Below are 7,884 nucleotides of genomic sequence, written 5' to 3'. Positions count from 1 at the left end.
GAGAAAGGTAATAAGGGAAAAGAAAAAAATAGGACAAAACAAAAAAATGGAAATAAAGTGTTTGTAAATGGGAGGGGAGGAGGGGGTGAAGGGAGGGCATGGACAGGGAAAAATGAGAACCAAGATCTGTCATGTAAAGGTACAAGATCCCAATAATGAATGTAATTGTACTGTATACCTAAAATGTACCAATAAATTCAATAAAAGAAAAAAAGGTGATTAAAATCCTGAGTACTTATTTTTACAAGAGAAGAATATTCAACTAAGAGATGAATAGGAGGTCAAAGGACAACTCTGGCAGGTTAGAAGTTAAAAGGAGAAAGGAATTTCAAATCTCAACTATGAGGATGAAAGAGGTGTCCCCATGGCCCAGCCACTGCTGGTCATGTTGTCTGCCTGTGGTCTGGCAGGATTGTGATGCAGTATTGGGTCATCTATTCTGCCCTAGGTCATCTGGGCTGATCCACCATTGTAACACATGGTATGGTTTTAACGTAATGTTAGTCAAGTATTTATGGCACAGACTAATAGTATAATGAAAATGTCAACAAGTTAATTTTATGAATGAACTTTTGAGTTCTGAAACATTTATAACAAAAATCTTATAGGCAAAACAGCCACATATAAATCTATTATAGCATATAAGCCATGTGAGCAGAGTTGGGTATAGTTATTTGAAAATCCTTAAGGCCATAATATTTTATATTCACAGAATGATATTTTATAGGACAAGTTGCAGCATAAAACACATAGTAAAAGGTTCAATATTGATATACTATTTCCATATTTTTTCTGGAAAGTATCTTGAATTTAAACATTATAAAATAAGTTATATTCTTAAGTGTCGCGAGCTGGCGATGCAGAGCACTGTCCAGCAGTGTCTCAAACCTGAAAGAGCAGCGGGGTGGAGAGGGGGCAGAGAAAGGAAGGACGCCAAGACAAGAGTCTGATCAAGGCGACGTTTATTGCAGGCAAGCATCAGCCTTTTAAAGGCACATCAACAGGAAGCACCTGACTCCTACAGATAACGTCAGATCTCTTACAGGAAGCACCTGATAACATCAGATCTTTGGCTATCCGAGTTTCTCCCGTGCAGGGTCAAAAACAAGTTTAACACGTGCAGTCCTTAAAAAGGAACAAATGTTAACACATGCTAATTAGGAACATCCTGACCACACATTGTGTCAATGCCTTGATTATAAAGAAAGAAGTTATCTTTCAAATGTCGAATGCCAGTGGGCCATGACTGGCTCCCACAAACCATGTTTCCCACACTTAAGGTTATATGATTTCCAAGTAATGAGACAAAATTGTCTAGTATCACAAAAATTATATTACATATATTACATATTTTTACACATTCCTTTGATAAAATTTTGCATATTGCATCATTCTGCATATGAGAGAAAGCTATGACCTAATTCGGTCAGTAGGCACTGTTTCTGCTAGCAGAAATATTTCAGCATGAATCTCTTGAGCCCAGGCATATCAGAATTAATTTTAGCTCTATTTATGAACCATTTATTTTATTTTATTTTATTTTATTTTATTTTATTTTATTTTATTTATTTTGGTATCAGGGATTGAACTTGGGTCCTTGCTCTTGCAAGGCAGTCAGCAGCACCACTGAGCTAAATCCCTGGTCCTATTTATTAACTAAGAAGCAACTGAGGCAGGAGTCAGGTGTGTGCTACACAAAATTTGTCCTAGAGTATCAATGAAAAGTTTAACAGTTAATATAGATTCCAGATAGAATCAATTTAACTTGGATCTGTTCTCTTTGCTAGATTGAAAAAAAGAGAATATTAATTCTGGTGAATGTAAAAATACTACTGTAAAAACAAAATGAGTAAAATGCTATACCACAGAATATAACTAATAATTTCTTGATTGTAGTCAATACTGCCTAGAAATGCCAGATAATTAAAACACTAGAGTTACAGTAGAAGGCAATCATTTCTTTAGAAAATTTGTTCTCCACTTCACTTGAAAAAAGCCATATTTAATAACTACAAAATAATCTTTGGCCTGATTACAGACTTAACCATACAAAGTGTGATTCTAGTCATTTCCTGCAATGCATAGATGTCTCTGGAAACTTTGAAACTTGTTATGCTTTTTCTGTTTGCTATTTTATGCTTTAGAATTTATAAAACTTATAAAATTCAACATTATGTAGTTCAACCTGACACCAATAAGCAGATGAAAAGTATAACCACATGATTGGCATTATTTGCGTGATATCATTGAGCATTGATTTCTGTCATCAAGAATTTGATGACCAGTATGTATCAGGGCTTCCCCAGCCCCTGAGTTCTGGTTTCACATGTATGCTTCTGAACTTGTTACAAGTGCAGTGCTGGAATTTGGGTAAAATCAACCTGAAACAAAATCTGCATATATCATGAAAAAAGGAACTATGAGAAACATTTTGGAGGGATTAACTGCCAATGGACAGCACTTGGCTTCAGCTGTGGACACTTAGGGAAGAATTGTTCGAATTGTTTTGAATGTTCGAATGTTGGTGAATTTGTGATGTCATTGGTTGACAGTGCTTTGGAGTTTTAAGTGTAGGTACAGTATAAGCAGATGCTAGTTCCATCTGATAGCCTCATATGGAATACGAGAACCATAACTTTTACTTGTGGTGGAAGCAGGCATGAAATACCAAATGGCAATTTATTTTCAAGATGAATGAAGGTCATATTTCTCTGGTAGTCTGTGGCCAAGGCAAAAGGACAAGAGGCATCTGTTTCAAAATTCTGACACCATCTTTTATTTTCTCTCTTGAGTTGAGAAATGATATTTGATTAGAACTTTTAAAAATATTAGGAATGAAATAAGCCTTTTCTTGTACTTATTGGAATGAAGTTGATTAACCTTAGGTAGGTATTTACATAAAAATGATTTAAAATCAAAAGTAGAGTAGTGCTTATTTTCTGTATTTTTGAGGCAGCAGGTAGAATACTTTGCATTATTTTTAAAGATATGAAATTTAAAGCAATGTTGAAATACTGATTAAAGAAAAAAACCTTTTAAACAAAAAATAAAACCCTTTTAACAAAAAATAAAACTGCCTTAATAGAGATGCTTAAGAGTAGCAAGAATTTCCAGCCCTCTGTGGCGGTCCGACCCAGAGGAGGGCAGGTGGCGCTGAGGAGACCTCCACCCAGGACGGTTCTCCCTCCTTCTCTGGAGCGTTCTCACCCCCTAAGCCTCCTGTATCCGATAGTGGTATGGAGGACTGAGGAGAGAGCCACAGTCTCTTACCAAGATGATGGCAGTTTTGACATCATCAGACTTCCAGAAACTACGAGCCCAGCTGAATACCCTGGCGGTTAGATGTCAGCCAAAGGTCCGCAGCTTGAGACTAATTGAATCTGCACATAATGGCCTTAGAATTAGAGATGGAGGGACTTTGTTTTTTCTGAAAAAAGTTGAAATTTATTAATAATATTTAACATCACATAGTTAATTCAACTAGTTCTTTAGTGTACATAGTGATAACATTTCACCAAACTGAGTGCTCAAGGGTTTGATCCATGTCTGGCACACCCCAGGCCAAGACTGAGACCCACTCTGTGAGACACCATGCAGAGCAGCAGCAGTTAGGGGATTGCAGTCCACACACCTTGTCCAGAGTTCTGGCTTAGAAACCAACAGAACATCTTTAATAGCCATACACACATTTGAAACATATACTTTTAAAATACAATAATAAAATTAAGTTAAAATTCATCTGTATTTCACAGGTATCCTTTAGTGACTGACAAATCTATAAGTGGTTTGACTTTTCATGGCAGTTGGAGGCACCCACATTTTAGATAGTAACTGCAGATGGGGGCCATCAGGGAGCTTCACCTGACAGGCAAAGTTAGACTATAACAAGTGAGGATGGGTTCCCTTTCCTCTTTCTTTTCTAGGAGGATCTGGGCCATTTTCACTTCCTCATACCCTCTCTTGTTCAAAATGATAACCGGGCACTGTTCTCAGCCCAAGTTTGAAAATGTACAAAAATTGGGTGCAACTAAGTTGAGAGTCTATCCATTTTTCTGTTTTGATCCTTATATCTTATTTAATAGTGTTACAGGGCCTATCCCAGTATCATACTGTATCCAACTTTAATGTCTATGGTTTTATGTTAGGGCAGAAATAAGTGGGCTTTTAGGTTCAACTGAATTGTTGGAAAGTAGTCCGGCGGCTTTTATGCCATTCTAGTCTCTACCATGAAAGAAATATCTTATATAAAAAATGAAAACAGGCCTGTAGAGCAATGCCAGCTCAGCCCAGAGAAGCACACTTCTTGTAAAATATTTACAAGACAAACTCAAGGTGAAATTTGCTAGGAGGGCACAAACACCAAAACTGTTGACCCTGAGGTTCTATTTGTTTGGTTCATTAATTACTTTATTTTGGTTTGATGTTGACAATTTTACGGAATTTCTTAAAATTTTGGTGGCTTCCTTTATCTTGTCAGACAGCTTTAAAATACTATTGATTACCATAAGAACAGAAATAAAGACTTCTAGGTAATGAACTACTTGAAATGATTTCTCTGGTTTCCTTGGGTTCATATCCCATGTATTATTGCCCCAGGAAAAGGAATGAGGGACTTTGAAGTGAAATATTTTCTTACTCTAACTCAGTTTTTTGGCTTTGATACTGAGACATTTTCTCTAGCTGTGAATTTACTGGACAGATTCCTGTCTGAAATGAAGGTACAGCCCAAGTAGCTTGGGTGTGTTGGACTGAGCTGCTTTTAATTGGCTGTGAAATAAATAGAAGAGGAAAAAAGTCCCATTGGCCACAGACTTGATCTGAATAAGGCAATATTGGTTCACAGTTTCAGACTTGATGCAAATGGAAAAGATTGTATTGGAGAAGGTGTGTTTGAAAATCAAAGCTACCACTGCATTTCAATTTCTACAACTCTGTTATTCACTCATTCAGGACAGCTTGCCATTTGAAAGGAAAAATAGCCTAAATTTTGAAAGACTCGAAGCTTGGCTTAAGGCTTGTCACTGAAGGGTCATATTTTCTAAAGCAAAGCCTTCTGTGTTGGCCTTATCTGTCATTGCATTGGTGATCCAAGCACAGAAGTGTGTATGATTAACAGAAGGAGTAGAATGTCTTCAGAAATATTTTAAGACAAATGGCAGAGATCTGATCTTCTGGAAAGAGCTTGCATCTAAGTATTTAATTGGATATTCATCAAACAAGTGTTCTAATCCAAATGTTCAGAAGTTAAAGTGGATTGTTTCTGCATGTACTGCATGGCAATGAAGCATAGTTATCATAGAATACCTCACCTTACAACAATTCCTAAAACATTTCCTTAATTGGTAAATTTGGTTATTATTCTCTGTATAGAGAAGATTACATGCTTTTCTTCTACAATTGAAGTATTAAAATAGTATCTTCAAAATAAATCAAGTGGACTTGGAATAGCAAAAGGGAAAAACTGGTATCACCAGTCTAGTCAGCTAACATCTGAAGGCATTTGTTATATATAAGGTATAACACCCTAAGGCTGGGCCTGGTGGTATAAACCTGTAATCCTAGCACTTGGGAAGCTGAGGCAGAAGGATTGCCATGAAACCAGCCTGGGCTACATAGTGAGTTCAAAGTCAGCCTGAACTACACAGGGAGGCCCTATGTAGAAACAAACTCTAAGGAGTTTCCAATCTCTGATATATATATGTCCACCACTTCATTAAATTAGCAGCTTAGAAAATAACATCCTCTTTAATGACCTGATTTTTTGTCTCTCTCATTGAGTTTATTGGTACATTTTAGGTATACAGTACAGTTACATTCATCACTGGGATCTTGTACCTTTACAATAACCTGTGTTTTTAAAGTAGTGCTGAAGTAATGGTTATTATAATTGCACAATTTGCTAAATGTAGCCCAAAGCTCTAGCTCATTTAAAGTTGTAATAGGACCAAAAGTTTGATCCATATATGAACTAATTTGAGACTATTAGCTTATAAGCAGAATCACTATGAACTTGAATGTTACACCTAAACAGAAAGTAATACAAAGCAGATGATCTCTTTTGGGTTTCTGCAAATTGCCAGTATGTCTCAAGATACTGCTATTGCAACTGGAATACTAGAAAGTAATTATATTATTTAAAAATATAAGTTTAGTCACTACATATATCCTAAACAGTTTTGCCATCTAAATTTATTAACTTACAGTAATGATTTCTTTTCCTACTCAAAACTAAATGTTTACATTTAACACATCTACATATTATTATAAAAGTTAGGTATGAAAAATTTACTTTCAATGGCTAGTAGTATTTAGATAAACTATTGATAAGTTGGGGGGGTTTTTTATGTGAATAGTATTATTGCAGCAACAACAACAAAAAAATCTTTGAAGTCTTTCTCCATGCCTCTGAACTATGGATTCCATAATGTTTAATGGATTTAAGTTATGAACCCTCAAAACATCACAAGTAGATTAGTATTATGTTCCCCATCTTGGAAAAACTGCATAATTACTATAGTGCTGCAGTAGGATCATTTAGATTTGAATTCATCTGTATTACCAATCTAGTCAGTTAACATTGAAGGCATTTGCTATAACTAAATGTATTAATATGAAACAATTAATACAAGCTTGAAAAAGTGAACTGAGAATCATTTCTAACATTAATTTAACTTTCTATAGTGGATCAATATATTTAGGTGTTATTTTGAATTGTGAGGTTTACATCAAAACCAACATTTCACACATGCACTTTTTAAAAGGCATAATAAATGTTATATTCTAGATAATGTAATGGTTTCTTGGCACCCATAATGCAAGTAATAGTTCAGAGATGAGAATGTTATTGCTCTATGGGAATTACATTTAAATTTAAAAACATTTTGTATTAAGCCAAAATACAGACCTTGTAAGTTTGGCATACTCATTGAGCTATCTTTAATGATTCTTCTAAAAATCAGGTGATGTTTGTATCAATGATGAAAATTTCTATATAAAATCTACTTCCTCAGTCTAGTTCCATTAAAAAATGTTCTATTATATTATATAGTAACTAAAAAATCAGTTATCACTCTGAAAAGTTGCTTTACTCTCAGTTCTGGCTAGATAAAGCACTCCAGGTTTTTCTGTGGACTGTTTCTATAAAACAGTTGCTTCCAATTTTTTTTTTAAGGGATAGAATATACTTTCACAAATTTCCATAATGTGTCTTAAGAAAAGTAAGGAGGCACCACCATAATGATGAGATTGCTGAGGGAGTGTTTGGAATTCTCCATGGGAACCATTGACTATAAGGAGATATATTAGTGTTGTAAACAATGCAGCCTGAAGCCTGAGTCTATCCCAGATGGATGTAACCGGAGGTCTCTCTGACCACCTGCCAGGGCCCACCTGGCAGGTCCACAACCTCCCCAACTGCACACCACCAGATCCAGTAAGGAAGAAGGCCCCCAGAGGAGGTCTTTCTGGCTGCCTGCATGGGCCCACCCAGTGGGTCTGCGACTGCCCCGACTGCATGCCACCAGATCCAGTAAGGAAGGTAGCTGCATGGGCACCCTTGAAACACCCCCATGACCTGCTCCCCTGCCATTTTCAAACCTCAGGTTTCAGCCAATCCTTGGACCCACTCTGCAGGACATAGGTGGTCATGAAGGGTATTTTTCTGAGCTCCCAACTTTGAACAGGGGAAACTTGTAATAGAACTGAGTGGAGTTCAATCCTGCAGGTTGGGAAACTCAATTTAGACCCTGTGGCATGAGGTCAGTCTGTGTCCTGGGGACCTGCCATTGGCTAGCTGAGATCAGGGGATTTGGTTCTGTTTTTTTTTTTTTCTTTTCTTTTCCTCATTCCACACTACAAATTATTTCTTTTTTATGTCCTCTCTCT

At 36.4% G+C, this 7,884-nt stretch overlaps 1 pseudogene; it reads left to right on the top strand.

The window, feature by feature from the left end:
- The first annotated feature begins 3,274 nt into the window (after positions 1-3,274).
- On the top strand, positions 3,275-5,339 carry LOC109118468 (annotated as a pseudogene).
- The last annotated feature ends 2,545 nt before the right edge of the window (positions 5,340-7,884 follow it).

The sequence above is a fragment of the Fukomys damarensis genome, unplaced genomic scaffold (genome assembly GCF_012274545.1).
Source record: "Fukomys damarensis isolate Sample0158 unplaced genomic scaffold, DMR_v1.0_HiC HiC_scaffold_14, whole genome shotgun sequence".
Taxonomy (NCBI): Eukaryota; Metazoa; Chordata; class Mammalia; order Rodentia; family Bathyergidae; genus Fukomys; species Fukomys damarensis.
This window is presented reverse-complemented; position numbering and strand designations above follow the sequence as displayed.